General features: G+C 32.3%; 1 non-coding gene across 1 annotated transcript; it reads right to left on the bottom strand.

Annotated features, from left to right (window-relative positions):
* Window positions 1-15,433: 15,433 nt before the first annotated feature.
* LOC133833600 (small nucleolar RNA R71) lies at window positions 15,434-15,540 on the bottom strand. Its single transcript, XR_009892972.1, has one exon. It is a non-coding gene; the product is annotated as a small nucleolar RNA R71 (small nucleolar RNA).
* Window positions 15,541-18,191: the final 2,651 nt, after the last annotated feature.

Here is an 18,191-nt window from a genome sequence, read left to right as displayed (position 1 = left end):
TTAGATTGTTATTGATATACGATCAAAAGGAGTGATCAAAGAACTAGGGTTCAATGAGTTTCACTAACCTCTAAAGAGCAAGAAAATATCTCAAATAGAATCTCTCTAGTCTCAAATAATTCGAAAGCCAAAAGTCCCTTCCTTGAGCTATCTTTCTCTATTTATAGGCTCAAGGGGGGTTACATGAATTTGTTACAGATATAATCTCCTAAATAATCGGATATTCAGGAGATTGTGGGAGTCAATTTCGGGATTTACAAAGATCTTTATAGAAACATCATGTTGCATGCGGAACCCGCGACCAGACTGGTCGCAGGTAAGACTAGGCTGCCTACTGCTTATAATTTGTCTTCTGGTCGATATCCTAGCAGAGTTCCTCCAAGTGTCAGCCACGTGTCCGGGAATCACTTGCCACATCATCTACCCCAGTTTTTTGGATAACAAATAAGTTTTTGTAATGACTTGTTGAAATTTATGATATGATTATATGACTAACTCTTGTTTGTATTTTCCATACTGGGCTTAGAAGCTTACTCCTTATGATGTTGTTATGCAAAAAATTGATGATAGAAAGACCGGTGGCAAGTGGGACCTATGAGCTTCGTGATGTACTCGTGGGGACCATATAGTCGAGGAAGATCAAGCGGGCTTATTTTTATTAAAGCATGTTTATTTTAAATTTTTATTTAAATGTTGCTCGATTTTATGTTAAAGACAATTATTTTTGAAAAACCATGGATCCATGTATTTATTTTTAAGTTTTTATTCAATAAAAGAGCAATATTTATGATTATGATCCAACGCTGTGTTCACGGTAATTTATTAGAAGTCAGGGCGTGACAGGTAGTTGACGAAAAAGTCAGTAAAAAAATGGTAATAAATATCTTATACATCCAATCCCCACTATAAATACAAGGAGAGGAAGCCCTAGCATTTTTTAGAGACTATTCATGTAGCACATAGCCTTCATTTTCTCTATGTAATTAAAGCTCTTTAGCTATCATATACCTAGTTGATTCAAGTTCATCTGATTTGGTGGTTGTAGAGTTAATAATAATAAAAGTGACTAAAGTAGACGTAAGTCAATTCTTAAGGACAAATCACTATAGATCATTTCTCTTTATTTATTATCACATTAAATATTCTCTTGAGTTCATGCATAATTGTCCTTATTCTGTTAATTAAATAGCTAGTAGAAATCTGAGTAAACAGAAGTAGTTATAATTAATTTAATTATTCTTAAAGTTAGTTTTGTACTTTTATAGTACTTTTTAAAATTTGTAAGTTATATTTATTGGGATATGTGCCCTTAAAGGGTATTTCTGTATAACAAGTTATTGAATATGTAAATAAATGAAATAATTTCACTCATATTTGTAAATTGATCTACATGTCATTTATCTAGAAAGATCCATTTTTATAACATATAATTTTGAATTAAGTATGTATATGAGATTATATATACAAGAGAATTTAATTCAATATAATAACATAAACATTGTCCATCGCTAATATTAATGTGGGAGCTTTTATATTAATTAAGATTATGAGCACGGTCTCTGTCTTTGATATGACAGTCTATCTGGATTGATACGTGTAGTTGACACACAGAGAAATGAGTGTCGTATACAATATAGATTGTATAAGACTAGGGACACGATGAAAGAAAGAACTTCTAATAATATTCGTTAAAATATAGAAGTTCATCACTCATCACTCAATTGTCGTTTGAGACTTGACCTTAATCCTGAAGTGAGTAATGGATTCCTATTTGTAGTCTTATGACTTTTGATTTATCAGGTACAGTCTACGAAAAGAAAACGTGGACCTAATTCCTGATCTCTTGGAGTCATAGGAATATTGGTAGCTGGGAACATACTCTACAAATACGGAATCCATTCCTTCCTTGATTGGAAGTAAACTAATTATTCCTTTCAGTATAGATAGCGGTACTTGAACATAAAGCGTTCAATTTCTGTTGAGAACATATTTTTTATCTGTATATGACTTACATAAATTTTCATTAGAGTATCAATGGCATTGATTGATAAAAATGTAATAAGAGAGTTTAACGGACTATGACCTAGCTGTAATTATGAGTAATTAGTGGAGGGTCATAACTCATGCAATGACCATATCAATGGACAACTATATGATTATAACATCTAATAATATAAGACTGTATACTCTGAGAGTACAAGTATGAACTTTTAGTAGACAAATCTCATAGTTAATAAATTAATTTATTGATCTAAGAGTTAGCAAGATAATTAATTTAATGGAGCTTAGAACTACGAGTCCATTTGTCCCCGAGCTAGCATGATAACACCAACAAAGTATTTAGTGAATTAAAGAAATAATAAGAGTCTTATTTCAAATATTTATTTGACAAATAATAAATTGCTTATTATTATTATTTATGAAATAAGAAAATTGTAAAATAAAATATAATAATAAATTATTAGAATTAATTTTGTGAAAATTAATTATACATTATCTATTTGATAAATAAAATGGTATAATTAAAAACCTAAACTGAAATCATGTGTTTTGGGAAACACATGTTAGTTAACTACACAATCCATTGGATTGTGATGGGCAACACCCAAAGCATCCAATGGAATGTGATGGGTAGCCAAGCCTAGTCCAAAAGAGAGTTAGATTTAGCTCCTCTCTTCACTTCCAAGGTTTTTATAAACAAAACCTTATGCGAGGAGGCTCATGTTGAATGTTTTTCTTGTAAAAAAAATTGAAACAAAAAGATTCTTTTCTCTCCCTATAGCTCACACCCAAAGCAAGAGAAGAAGCAAGGTTTGTGTGTTGATTTCTACAAAACCCAATAGCATACACACTCTCATGTGTTAAGACTCCAAAGTGTGTATTAGAAAATCCACCATTGAACAAGGAGAACACACATCCTCTTTGTATTGTGCAAGACATAGCTTGGAAGACAAGTGGTCAAGAAGCTAACTTTCAAGAACAAGAAGTTCCAGGTCTAGAAATGTGCTTGCAAGTGGTATAAAGTTATTTATATATTTTACGTAATTTTTAATAGATCCACATACATGAAAAATGTCCTATTCTAATTATGGTTGGTAGAATAAAATATTTCTCATGTAAAAATATATATTTTCATTATTAATATTTTTGTGTGAGATGTATATATTCCGTTGCACTCACTTACACGTAATCAAAAACTAAAAAAAATTATTTAACTATTTATTTTATTTTGATCTTTAATTGTAAGACTTGTTTTGTAGTTTCATACCTTTTTTATAAAATTAAAACTTTAAGCTATATATTTTGTTGGCGTTGTTTTTTTGTCAATAACTATTTGAGTGGACTTGTTATTTAAAATTAATCGAAAATAGAGAGAAGACACAAGGATTAAAGTGGTTTAGCCCAAATAAGTGACCTAAGTTTGTTGGTGAGTTTTTGGTAGTGTTTCAGTGTACCCAAAAAAAGTCTGATTCTCTCTGTTACAACCCTCTTATTTATAGAGTGGCGAGAGCTTTTTGTCTTCCTCAAATCAAGGATATTGTTACTTGAATTGTACAACTGATTTTCAAACTCGAGTAACTACATTAAATATCATTAACCAAACTTCCAATTTTAATGCTCTGTCTCAATGAAACATTAAGTAAAATATTTAATGTTGATTGTCTAAGTATATCTTTCGGATCCTTCTCTCGTCAAGCTTAATCTACTTGTGTAGTTCATCAAAATTAACTGTCCTTCTTGCTTAAAAGTTGTACACTAGCTTGTTATCCTCTTGTTTGACATTGCATCTAGGTCTATCTATTCCTTTTTCTGTCTGAGGACATTTGTAATGCGTCTTAAGATATTTCTCACGATGAGCTTGTTTGCTTTTGAATCAAGCACATCCTTTATCTAAATGAACTTCTTACTTGGTTTGTAAGCGAGATCACAATCTTATTTATTCGTGAGGCATGCTTGGATTAAGACATAGCTGATTTTGGGTATAACATTTGCCCCCCGAAGTTCTTGCTCATGTTTACATGGCAAGGACTTGCAATTGTAATCTTGTTCCATGCACAAAATTTTTGACACATAAGCACGAGCTCTTTTATTACAACATCAAATTTTGAGCACATGTTCATGTACACTTCGAAGAGCCATAAACTTAGTTTTGATCCCTTGTGTGGGTGCTTATTAAGGGACAATTAAATTGGTCTCGAGCAATTGCATGGGTTTCACACTTTTAATGTTTTCATGATTGTCTTGAAGCTTTGGGTTATGTTAATTGTGCATTTGATTGGAAAACATGATAATTTTTGGTGATTGGTTTTATATGCATGTAAGAGACTAGGAGATTAATATATTATGATTAGAAACATGCTTGAGTCAAATTTATTAAGTTATGATTGTTGGTTTTGGTGATTGGAACGATAGCTTGGGAAAGAAGACAAAATTAGGGTTTTTGAACCCTAACCATGCATGAACATGATTGAATGCATGAATGAGTTTTGATGACATATATGGGTGTTAGATCATGCTAGGATTGTTATATGATGGGACTAGGGCCGAAAATATGATTGGATATGTAGAATGGACGATTTGGGGTCGAGTGCATGGGAGGAACATGAAGAAGATCTCAAACTGCGATTCTGAAAAGACATTGGGCGTGACTGCGCGCCACTACTCCAGAAACAAGAGTTTTCTTGTTTTGTTCGGAACTTTAAGATTTTAGTTAAGAGTTTTCTGTTTGGAGATTTTAGGACTTTACTAAGGACACTCTGAGATTTTATAGGTCTTAGGAAGAGTAAGATTGGTTCATGACATTTGATTTAAGTTAGAAGTCTCTAAAAGATGAATGTTTGTATGTTTTTGGAATTATCACTCAACAATCCACTTGAAGGGAGGTGATTGCGTCGCTGCTGGACTTGAGGTAGGAAGAGTAGACACCTACATGCAAGGTATGTGCTTGATAGACTAAAGTAAGAATGTAATTGTTTATGATATTGTGATTGAGGTAGGTCATGTTGTATGTAACACTATTGATATTGCATGCTTATGTTGACACATGGTACTTAACTTGTGTGTGCGGATACACCAATGGGCTATCATAAGGGCAGTGGATCATTGCAACGATGGAATTAATATGAGTTGATATGAATTGTTATGTCGATTAATTACATTCTATGTAAATGTTGTTATTAATTATTATGTTGCAGTATGATTATGTTGAATCATCATAATAGAGACATGTAGTTATGTCAATTACTTGGCATATGTTAACTGAATATTGAAATATAGTCATGATAGTTATGGCTAGTTGTTATTTTGTTATTTTGGGCTTTGGGGATTGTGTCCTACATAGAGAATTTTGTTGGGCATTAGCTCATGGGTACTCTGTGTTGCAAGTAAAGGAAAAAACTTAGTTATATGAGGCAATGAGTTGGAGGAGGCTCGGTCAGAAGTGTGCATGTCATGAATAACTGGCCTGAGGGCCGGTGGTTGCCTACCTATATTTTGGGTTTAAAAAGTTTTCAAACCTTATTTCGATGTTTTCATTAAAGTCATGTATTTTCATTAATTTAAATCTTTATTTATGTTACATTGTAAAAAGCCCTATTTTAATATCATTTAAAAAAGACTACTGATTGATGCTTTTTTAGGAAAATTACCACAATTATTCCAAAGGGTCACTGGGGCCTTATTAAAACATTTATTATGGACCCATACATTTAAATAAAAAAAATATAATGTCTTTTATGCAATTGAAAATAGAAAATAGCAAAGTCCCACCAAAATTTAATTAAACATAATAAAACTCATAAAAATGTCCATTGGCGTTTTTAGATAATTTTTTTCGTCCATTTGTACCCTACAACATACGTACTTTGACTATGGAACTTCCCACATCACCATGCGTGCCAAGCAAAATCTTAACGTCTACCTGAAAAGGGGGAGAGTAAAGGGGTGAACTAAAAGCCCAGTAAAGAAGTACAAACAAGAACAATAATTGATACAAGGGCAATACAAGGTTATTCTCAATGTACATAACTTAAAATCACATAACATAGACATTTCATAATAACATAAACTCTATCTGAATTTCATCATAAACAAATAAAGCAAACATTTCTATGAGGTAACCAGTAAAGGTAGCCAAGAAAGTATAAATCGATAAATCCTCTAGTAAGTTCTCTTTTAATTTGGCAAAATTAAGTAAATAATACCAATAAAATGTGACATATTTAATTTTTTGTCAATATAATTATTAGGTTATAAAATTTACATTATTTATGATTATTTAAATTTGGAAAAAGGCTCATATTATTTACATTTTAATAAACCAAGTTCTAAGCACTTCTTAAATAATTTTTTTACAACTTTTCAATATTAAAATTCAGCATATATTGTGTTTTGAAACATACAATACTCATGTATGAAATTACACCATTTTCTTGTCTTAGTTTTAAAATATGAATTTAAGACATATTTTGCTTTCATTTTAAATCATTTTTACAAATCACCATAAGAATAAAATAATGTCAGCAAGCATAACTCATTCAAGATATACTCATCATCATTTTTAACAAGTTACCCTAACATGTTTATATACTTGAACAATTCAAGAATACATTTAAACATGCAAAACAAACAACAACATCAAAACAAGCCTAAATCACAATGTATGCTCATGGTCAAATTCTATACAACATAATAATATAAAATATCACAATTAACAACATGCTCATTACCCAAAATTCAAAAATAAAATCAAGAAACCAAAACACCACTCACAACCCTTTAATATAGCACTAGGCAGAAACCCTTATACATACTTGTATTTTCAATTTTTTATTTTAAGACATAACACCATTCCAATATAAATCTTTTAACATTTAAAATCAAAGCCCTAACATGTTTCTTATCTTTAAAGAAAAATACAAATCAAGTTGATAGAGTACTAAATAAAATAAAAACAATTCCTATATGCATAAATACAAATAAACACAAATGAATCTTTTATTCATAGAAAATACTCATGCATGTACCACACATAAAATCTTAGCATGTTTCTATAAGAAGTAAAATAAAGAACATAGAGAACAATCATCACACGCATATAGAACCCTAAAATCGTAACACAACAATCCTATTTACATATACTTATCAAACTCATGTCTCTTTTTAAAATAAAATGGATTTAACATATAACATCATCATCTAAACATATAAAAATGCTTTTCTTTTCATGATAGCCCATTCGAACCCAAAAGAGTAACACAATCACAACACACTCAAATCCACAAGCTTGTTTATTAAAATTCAAAAGAAACAAAATTAACCCTAAAACATGCACTGTGACGAAACCTAGCCTCACAACAAGCCCATCAAGACCATAAATATTAATACTCCAATATACACCATAGACATGCCTTCTCAAAACAACAACCAAATTTCAAAACCATAAACAAAATAACAATACACAACATCATAATGGAAAAACACTAGGATTTTCCATTACCTCATTGGTAGTGATCAAAGATACACAAGATACGATCAATCATTTGGCACCTCAAGACCTAGGTTCAATAAAAAACCCAAAGAAAACATTACATTGCTTAGAACTCAAGATGAAGAGAATAGATGGAAAATAAAAGAAAATCATTAGAACACTTTACCCTAGGATTTCGAAACCTCCTTCTTCCTCTTCTTCTTTCTCTTTCTTTCGAACTCATACTTTCTCTCTCCCTAGGTGGGCGGTTGTGGCATAGAGGAAAGATAAGTAAAAATGCTCTCTACGGTTCTAAGGTTCTATTAATAGTGTACTAGGTAACCTAATTTCTATTAATTCTTTATTTCCTTTAAACAATAAATCAAAACTCAAATCAAATAATGATTATATTCAACCAATCAAATCTCATTGACAATTGACAACACATTAACATTGTAACGCACTGCGTTTCGGGTACCTTTAAACGACTCGGGTCAGGATTATTTTCTCCGAGTTAATCATATTATTTTAAATAATATTATATTTGTTTGGACTTTATTTCCATGAGTTATTGCTAGCCAAATTATGCATTGTGTGATTAAAAGTCAAGATAAGACTATCGATCTTGGATCGACGCAAAAACCTTAATCGGGTAAAAATCTAGGAAAATAAAATGATAAACTATGAAAAATATATATTGGGCATAAAATACATTCATAAAAATTAAATTTTGTTAAAAAATAATAAACCTAAGAGGAAATGGAAATTTTACGGCATTTTGTGTTAAATGCTAAATTTTGGCCTAATAGTGGAATTTTATTCCATAAATGGATCTTAGGTTAAATTGTATTGTGTGATTAATTAAATTAGAAGTGAGAGACATTTAATTTAATTATTATGTGTTAAGTTTTGTTTTTTTTCTTCTTAAATTTATAAGAGTGAAAAAGGTTATAGAAAATCATTTTTGAATTTTTGGATAAATCAATTTCTTAGAAAATATTTATTAACCTTTATTTAAAAATATATATATAATAAAATAAATAAATAAATAATAAAGAGGTGGCTGGCCATGTGAGGATTTCAACTTATGTGATCAAAATTGATTTAAGCTATAATCACATCCAATTAATGTTAATGACACAAAGTGGCATAAAGTAAAAACACTTAAGTGTTTTAGATATTTTTGTGTTGTCTATGCTCTTCCACCCTCCCCAGGCAACCCCCTTCTCTTCTCTCACTCTAATCTTCTTCAAAAAAAATTCTCTCAAGTTTTCTCATCATTTTCAACTACCAAAACACTAAGAAACCTTGGAAGCTTAAGCCTTTCTCTTGGAAGAGTTCCTTAAGGTAAAACATTCAAAAACTTGACTTTTATAAAGTTTTTAACCATGGACCTTTCAATAAATAACTATATATGTTGTTGGGGGAGTTTGTTTAAGGTTTTGAAAGAGATTTGAAGGTTCTAAAGCTAGTAGAAACATCAAAACCTACAGCAAGAGCAACAAGAGGTAAAAAGTTTACTTTTTATGATTGTTTTTGTATGGTTTTTATTTTTAAGCATTATATTGTGTATTTAATGCTTAAAGTTTCTTATTGGTTATGTAATGAGGCTATGGTAGTTGCTTGATAATCTTTATGATGCTTGAATGTTGATTGTGAAAATAGGGACCCAAAATCCCTAAGGGTTTTGTTGAAAATCCTAAAACCTATATATATATATATTGAGTCTTGACTTCAAAGGGGTTAAGCATCCACTATATAACTGATTTTGTAAAAATAAATTGTACTGTAATGTTGTAGAGATGAAGTACATGAATTTGAGATATGAAACACTAAAAAACATTTAGAAATGAGTGAGTTATGTTATTTCAAAGTTTAGGTATAAAACTTTTTTTTCGTATTCTTAATTTTGGGACCAAGTTTGGACAGCCACTGTATAGAGAACTGAACTCAGCTTTTACTAAAATTTGGTGGAGATATTTTTGGCATACCCTAGTATGCCTCTATAAAATTTGGTAACAAAATACGAAATGGTTTGAGAGTTATTAATTGCCAAAGTTTGGAAAAAATAAGGTCATTTTTACCTCAATATTTGAAAAATATTTTCACCAATAAAAAATGCTCCTTTTGACCTAAGATTTTACAAAGACCTAAATGACATACCAAGATTGAATTGGAAAATTTTGGTAACAATTGGGTAATTAAATTTCAAGTTATGACCTAACAAAGTATGTAGTTTAAAATGTGAAAAATGAGGTTTTCACACTTTGTGTAAAAAAAAATACCTTTTTGTGCACATTGCAAGATAAATACTTGATAAGTCTTAAAAACATTTTGACCTAAAATACCACTTTGAGATTAGTGAGAATTATTTTTATTCTTTCAAAAATAAAAGATTAAATTTATTAATAAATTAAAAGAGGGTTTAAAACACTATATTTTGATAAAATAATTAAGTAAATTATTTTTAGTAAGTAAACTTGATTAATTGACTTCGAAGAATTAACTAATCGAGTTAAGAAATTATTAACGGTTTTTCCTAATTAAGTTAAAATTAGGATATTTTCTTAAAAAAAATTAGAGATTAAAACCTTAAGAAAAATAAAAGGAAAATTAAGAGATTATTTTCTTGAAAAATAATTGAGGAATTTAATTAGTATTTTCTGGATATAATACCGGATAAAATATTTTATAAATTTAATTGACTTGTTGAAAGTACGAGTTAATAGCGGAACTTTTAAAGAATAAGATTTTTAGCGGATTATGAGAAATACTATTGCGATACCCGAGCCTAGGTATCGAGACCATAGGATAGGTCTCCCCGAGACTTAGGGTTTAGTCTCAAATTTTTTGCGTGTGAATTTCTTGAATGGGTTTAAAACCAAATAAGGATCTTTAATCCTTACAAATGATTTTGAAAATGACCAAACTGCCCAAAATGATAATAATGAATTATGAGTGCCATAATTAATCCAAGTATATTGTATGGACAAATACAATATTGGCTAAGCATAACTGGACTGTATGTTGGAGGGTGAAATCCTGCTAAGAGCTAAGGACTCCAAGTAAGTCAACTTCTATTGTGTGGCTACAACATGAAACGACAATGTATGTTAGTATAGAGACACATGTACAGGTATACACTGTCGTAGAAAGTTTACATAGAGATGTTAGTCTAGTAGGTGCTAATTCATAAAATATGATCGGTAGATATCTGTCATATCCTAGACGAATGATCCTCGTCACACTGCTTGTTTGATTTTAATGTCCAATTCACTACCGTGACAAAGGAACTAGACCATCTGATATGGAGTTAGGTCAGATTTCTATCGCCCAAACCTCAGTATATTCATTAATGGATACTGGTGCATGACATTCTTTTGTACCTGCATCCTTTGTGGAAAAATTAAATTGAATGCCTAAGCCTATGCCTACTATTTGTGGGGTATCCTTGCCATCGGGAGAGGATATGATGGTGCAGACATGGGTTAGAGTCGTATCAGTTTGGGTAGAAGGTCATGAGTTGACAATGGATATGTTAGTCTTGGACCTACATGAATACGACATCATATTTGGGTTGGATTGGTTAACCAAATATTTAGCCATTGTCAATTGCAAGCGCAGAAAAGTGGTATTCACCACAGAGGGAGAAGAGCCATTTGAGTTCAAGGGTACATCAAGAGAGAAGAAGTGCCCCATCATTTCTGCGATGAAGGCGAGAAAAATGTTGAGTGGCAGATGCATCGGTTTTCTGGCAAGCATAGTTGGTAAGGATAAAGAGAAGGGTCAACAACCTTTTAATGTATCGGTTGTGTACAAGTTTCCCAACGTATTTCCTAGAGATCTCCCAGAGATTCCACCAGACTGAGAGATCGTGTTTTAGATAGAGCTAATTTTGGGAACTACACCGATCTCAAAGACTCCCAACAGGATGGCGCCAGCTGAACTCAAGGAGTTGCAATTGCAACTGCAAGAGTTACTAGACAAGAAGTTCATAAGGCCAAGCCATTCTCCGTGGGGAGCCCCGATCTTATTCTTGAATAAGAATGTGCATTGACTATTGGGAGCTGAACAAAATGATGATCAAGAATTGACATCCATTGCGCAGGATTGACTATCTTTTAGATCAACTACAAGGAGGGTCGGGATATTACTGACGATTTGTGGAATGATTTTCCAAAATAGTCGCTGATTACTGCTCAAAAATGTCAATTTATTAGTTTTAAAGTGTAAAATAAATTATGTTTTAATTGATATTTTCATGGATTTGTTTTAATATATTTTATAATTGAACATGAATTAATTTCATTTGGGAATTAATAAAAAGAAAGAAGGAAAGAATTAGAACTAAAAAAATAGTTAAAATTGTGGCATTTTTGAAGAAAATTGGCCCAGAATTCGGCCCAAAGACCCCAAGCCGCCAACATCTCCTTCCTTCTCTCTCTCTCCCCCATCACCACTTGGCACTGTCTGCGCATGCCACGTGCTCAACAAACCCAGCCGCTTGGAGCCCTGTGCCCACCTGTGTGACCCACACCGACCCACGAGCACCAACCAGCCTAGCTCCGACCCGGCTCGCCTGTCCTCTCCTTAGCTGCTGACCGTCCACGTGGCGTGCTCTAACGAGCTGCGAATCAGTCCAACCCACCACCTGCCACATTGTGTTTCCAGCCCATTTTCTGTGTACTTTGGGCCTTGGACCCTTCCATTTTAAGCTTTAAAGCTCACATTTTGTGTTGATTTAGAAAAATGGGCATGATGACCATTCACTAAAATAGCTAAGTTAATATTAATAATAAGATTTGATTTTTCTAAATTATATTTTATTATTAATGTTTTAGATTTATTTTGTAAACCCCATTTGTAGTTTAATTTCTTTTTAGTCATTTTCTTCTTCTATAAATAGGGACTATTCTTTCACATTTGGTATGTAATTTTTTAGAGTAAAGAAACTATAGCGAAATTTCTATTCACTTTCTTCTCATACTTTCTTCTTAGAATTTTGTGAGAATAATGAGCATAATGGTCTAATCTTCCTAGAAATGTTAGGGATGATTCTATATTCTAATGATGTTATTTTGCAACTTTGATCTACTATGTTCTTAATATAATTCATTGGAGTAGTTTATGTTCTTTCAACCTCATCTTTATTTTGTTATCTTTATTTACTTGTGCTAATAATATATAGGACTAGTCATGCTCTTTCTATGTGTTTCTAATTAGTAAAAGTAATATATTGATACATAATTTCATGTCTAATCTTTTATTGCATTATTGCCCTTGGGTATTTTGTCATTTTTAGATTTTTCATAAGATTAATATTGTGCTCCTAAAGTAAAGAACTTTATAACTCGAATGGACTTTTGTTAGAAAAGAATATGGACTTTAATGTTAGATTTTCCATGTAAATGTTGGGATGTGAACTATTTACTTGTGTAGTTTTGTAAATCAAGTAACTAAGTATCTAAACAAGCATATGGATGATTCTTGAAACCTTTCTACTTTTCAACTCTTGATTACATCTTATTTTTATTTCACTTGTCTCATTTTATCATTTCATCAAAAAGAAAACAAAAAAATCTCAAATCTATTTTCATTTCCATTTCTATTTATTTCATGTTACTAACTTTTTGTTTTATTTTTCTACTAATCTTTTGGTTGTAGGTTACCTCCTTGTTACAACTACCGTTTAGTGGTTGTCATAATTTGGGCATTAAACAAATTTTGGCACCGTTGTTGGGAAGGTAGTTTTTCAAGATTTTTAGTGAAATTTTTACCAAGATGTTAGTAACTTTATTTGTATTTTTGTTGGTATGAATATTGTGTTAGCATAATGTTCTTCCTATTATGTGTGATTTATTATTTTTTTTTCTTTTTTTTTATTTCTATTTGAAAATCTTTGTTTAATTTGAATATTGTTAAAAAAACAAAACAAAAAAATAGTTATATATTTTTTTTCTCTCTCGTAAAACAAAAAATATATATATATTTTTTTTTCTTTCTTTTTGGTTACATAAAAAAAATTATATTAAAATTATATATTTTTTCTTTTTAGTTAACTCGAATTTCATTTCTCTTTCTTAATTTCATTTATTTTTTATTTTTTTAAGTTTAATAAATATTTGTAAAAAAAAAATTAAGCTTGTTATTTTATCTTTACTTCAAAAAAAATATTTCTCTTTAATTAATATTGTTGAGTAGGTTGTTTCCTCTCTTTACTTTATTGTGATAATTTTGTTGCTTTAGGTTTCTTAGTTTAGACTTTTCTTTCTTTTTGCCTTAGTCTTAGTTAGAATTTAGTTCTTCCTTGAAAAAAAATGGAGGATTGAGTTACAATTATGGTTGTAAAAATGAATAATTAATAGCGTATCTATATTTGTTATAGAGCGTTCTATGAATTCAAGAGTGCAATTCCGAGTCTTTAGTGGAGTCATGAAGAATTAATAAGATATTAAATTTATTTGTTAGATTTATGATAACTTATTGGATCTTGATTTCATAAACCCATGGTCCTCACTGTACCTTGGATAAAATCATCTAGACAGTCTCAATTAATTGATTTAGTTATCAATTAGAATTATCAAAGTTGACCCGGTCAATTATCAAAGTCTCAATGTAATTTAGAGAAGAAAAGAGAAATTATGACAAATTTATTAATTAAGATAAATTGGTATCTAAATTAATAAATAAGTTTAAATCATGGTTCAAATCATAAATAATTATTTTGATAAAGGATTTAAATAATTATTTAATTAATTAAATCAGTAGAAAATAATACACACCTTGATTTTAAGTTTAACGGGCTTATAATCAAATGGGAAATTTCACGGGCCTAAAGCCCATGATAATTTCGACCTAGGGCTGTTAATTGGTTATTATTTTATTGATTTTTTAATTGAATAATGACCTAATTGAGCCTATAAAAGGAATGTTAAGAGAGAGTTGAAAATACAAGATAAGTTCAGAAGTCCAAAACACAAGTTTCTGATAGTTTTTAGATTCTCTCTAAACGCAAGTCCTTTTCTAAGCCTTATTGTTCTTTCTCTTCTTCTCTCTTTATCTATCTCATGTGTTGAGAATTTCCCACTCTAGTCTAGGTGATTCCAAGGATACTTTGGAAGGCTGTGAAGAAAATTGAAGATCGGTTCAGTTTCTTGATAATACTCTGCGATAGAAAGGATACAAGGGTTAGAGAAACTGAAGGAAGGACTCATTCATTCTGCTGTGTATAATATAAGTATTCTTATCATTATTTCTCTTTGAATTCAATTTTAGAAACATGTTCTAGGTTGTCTCATCTTAACTTGTTTAATATTAGATCTACATGAAAATAAATAAAGATCATGTATAAGTTTTCCCAACAAAACCTGCAGTGTGTAAGTAGATCATATCGTAGATTGGCAAGTCAGTGTAAATCCTGTGCACTGACTAATCTTAGCACTAACTTATGTTTGAACATATAATCATATTTATATTCCACTGTGATTACGTCCCTATAAATATGATTAGCTACATGCTCGGGATTTAATAGAAGTTTATATTAAACAAATAAAACATATGAGAAAAGTGATAGGCCAAGTCAAAAAGTGATTTCTATTCTCTTATTGATAATAAAATGAGATTATAAAGAAATTGGGTTTTAATTAGGGCATAAAACCCCAACATATATTCCCTCCTAATATGCCCGCGTTAAACTTTAAACCTGACATGATTCAACTCTTGTCCACATTTAATGGAATAGAAAATGAATGCCCATACGTGCATATTAGAGAATTTGAGGAGGTAGTAGCCACATTCTATAACCGAGCCGAAAATGTCGATATTGTACGACTAAAGTTCTTCCCTTTGTCCTTGAAGGACAAAGCCAAAAGTTGGTTATACTCTTTGATACCTAGCTCTATTGGAACATGGGAGGAAATGACCAAATCTTTCTTTCTAAAACACTTCCCTAGGCATAAGACCAACAATCTAAAACGTTAGGTTTCCACATTTTCCCAAGAGGATAATGAAACGTTCTATCAAGTCTGGGAAAGATTCAAGGATTTGTTGAATCAGTGCCAACACCATGGCTATGAGAACTGGCATTTGGTCAGTTACTTCTATGACGGCCTCATGAGTCGTGAGCGCCAGTTTGTAGAAATTCGATGCAATGGTGAATTCCTTGGAAAATAGCCAGACGATGCTCTTGAATATCTGAAGAAATCGCAAAAAAATCTCACACCAGGACTAGTCCAAGTGCTACTGATAGCAACAACTAACATAAACCATCTGGGATCTATCAACTTCGAGAAGAGGATAGTGTTAAGGCCCAACTCGAAGCTTTGAAAAAGTAGTTTGAGGTCTTAATGACGAAAAGTGGCCAAAAATTGCACGTGATTGCTCAAGCGGAACCACAAGAACCTTGTTTTGTTTGTGGAGGGATGGAGCATTTAGCTAAGGGATGCTTAGCTTTTAATGAAATGAGGGGGGTTTATGAGGAGCAATGCAATGCCTTATGGGTGTATAACAAGCCATTCTCCCATACGTTCAAATCTGGTTGGAGAAACCACCCAAATTTCAGTTGGAGAGATTCCAACCAAGCTCAATCGTCTAGAAAGCAATGGAGAAATGAGCATCAAGCCCAACCACCCAAGGCGTATGCTACGCCTTAATACAACACTCATCCACAAAAGAATCTTCTTGAGAATACCCTTCATGCATTCATAGAGGAACAATCCAAACTAAATCGCCAAATGATGGAAGAAATCAAGGAAATGAAAAGTCAATTTTCAAATCTAACTGGATCCTTGGCTATTTCTGAAAAAGGCAAAATTCCTTCTCAGCATATATTCAATGCACAAGGGCAACATATGGCCAATCCTCCAACTCCAACGATCAAAACGTTAAGGAGGTCAATGCCATCACCACTAGGAGTGGTAAAACTTTAGAAGATCCATCCATTAAGACCACTACTTCAAGCACTCCAAATAATATTTCTGTGAGTCCACCACCCAATGCTTCTGCAAAAGTTCCATTTCCTTAGGCTTTGAAACCTGTTGGGAAAATTCCTGATAACCGAGCTGAAATCCTTGAGCACTTGATACAAGTGAAGATTAATTTTCCTTTATTTCACATCATAAAACAAGTGTCGGCTTATGCCAAAATCATCAAGGATCTATGCACTACAAAAAGGAAGTACCATGTCAAGAAAATTGCTTTCTTGAAAGAGCAAGTGAGTGCGGTGATTGAACAAAAGACACCGTCAAAATACAAAGATCTTGGTTGTCCCACCATTTCTTGCCAAATTGGGACTCATGAAGTCAACCAAGCTTTACTTGATCTTAGCACAAGTGTAAATCACATGCCTTACTCTGTGTACTCGCAACTTGGTCTTGGAGAAATGAAGCCAACATCTGTTGTACTACACCTTGCTGATCACTCCACCAAAAAGCCTAGGGGTATTGTTGAGGATGTTTTAGTTAAAATTGAAAAATTCTATTACCCCGTGGACTTTCTTATTCTTGATACCCAATCTGTGGTAAACATGGAGTCAAAATTCCTAATATCCTTGGAAGACAATTCCCGACTACTGCAAATGCTTTAATCAATTGTCGAAATGGCCTAATGAAGACATCATTTGGAAACATGACGCTTGAAGTCAATATCTTCCACATCGGGAAACAACCCTGAGAAGATGATGAACATTATTAAACATTCATGATTGACACTTAAATCCCAAGGAGGTTCAATTGTGAAGCAACTTCGATAATCTTGATGAACTCCTCTTTTAGTCTGACAATGAAAGTCCTTGCTCTATTGAGTCTACTCTTGCAATATTAGATCACATATACTCACGCAATAGAGGGACTAAGTTTTGGCAACCTCGCTTTGAAGAGCTACCTCGTGAGAGGGCACAACCGAAAACTTCAGCTAAAGAGGTTCCAATTGTTCAATTGACCCAACTATCCAGAGTCTGAAACATGTCTTCTTAGGAGACGAGGAAACCTTTCCTGTTATCATCTCGTCCAACCTTCAAAATTCTCAAGAATTGCAGTTACTCGAGCTACTGCAAATGCATAAATCTGTGATAGGTTGGACGCTTTCTGATATCAAAGGTATTAGCCCTTTAATTTTCTCCCATCAAATCAATCTAGAGGATGAGGTTATCCCTCGAAGAGATCCTCAAAGGAGACTGAACCCCCACAATGAAAGAAGTTGTAAAAAATGAAGTTTTGAAATTGCTAGACACTGGTATTATTTACCCAGTAGCTGATAGCGAATGGGTTAGTCCAACTCAAGTCGTGCCCAAGAAATCTGGTGTCACTGTGGTCCAAAACGAAAAAGGGGTCCTTGTCCCCACAAAAACTGTGAAAAAGGGTGGCGAATGTGCATTGATTATCAAAAATTAAATGTCGCCTGCTGCAAAGATCATTTTCCACTCCCATTCATAGATCAAATCCTTGAACATGTAGCTGGTCATCCATTCTATCGCTTTCTTGATGGCTATTCTGGCTACTATCAAATTGAGATTGTGTTAGAGGATCAGGATAAGACCACTTTCACTTGTCCCTTTTGTACCTTTGCTTTCCAGCGTATGCCATTTGGCTTGTGTAATGCACCAGCTACATTCCAAAGATGCATGATTCTATCGCTTTCTTGATGGCTATTCTGGCTACTATCAAATTGAGATTGTGTTAGAGGATCAGGATAAGACCACTTTCACTTGTCCCTTTTGTACCTTTGC

Source organism: Humulus lupulus, chromosome 4, assembly GCF_963169125.1.
Source record: "Humulus lupulus chromosome 4, drHumLupu1.1, whole genome shotgun sequence".
NCBI classification, from domain to species: domain Eukaryota; kingdom Viridiplantae; phylum Streptophyta; class Magnoliopsida; order Rosales; family Cannabaceae; genus Humulus; species Humulus lupulus.
Note: the sequence above shows the minus strand (reverse complement) of the source record. Positions and strands in the feature narration are given on the sequence as shown.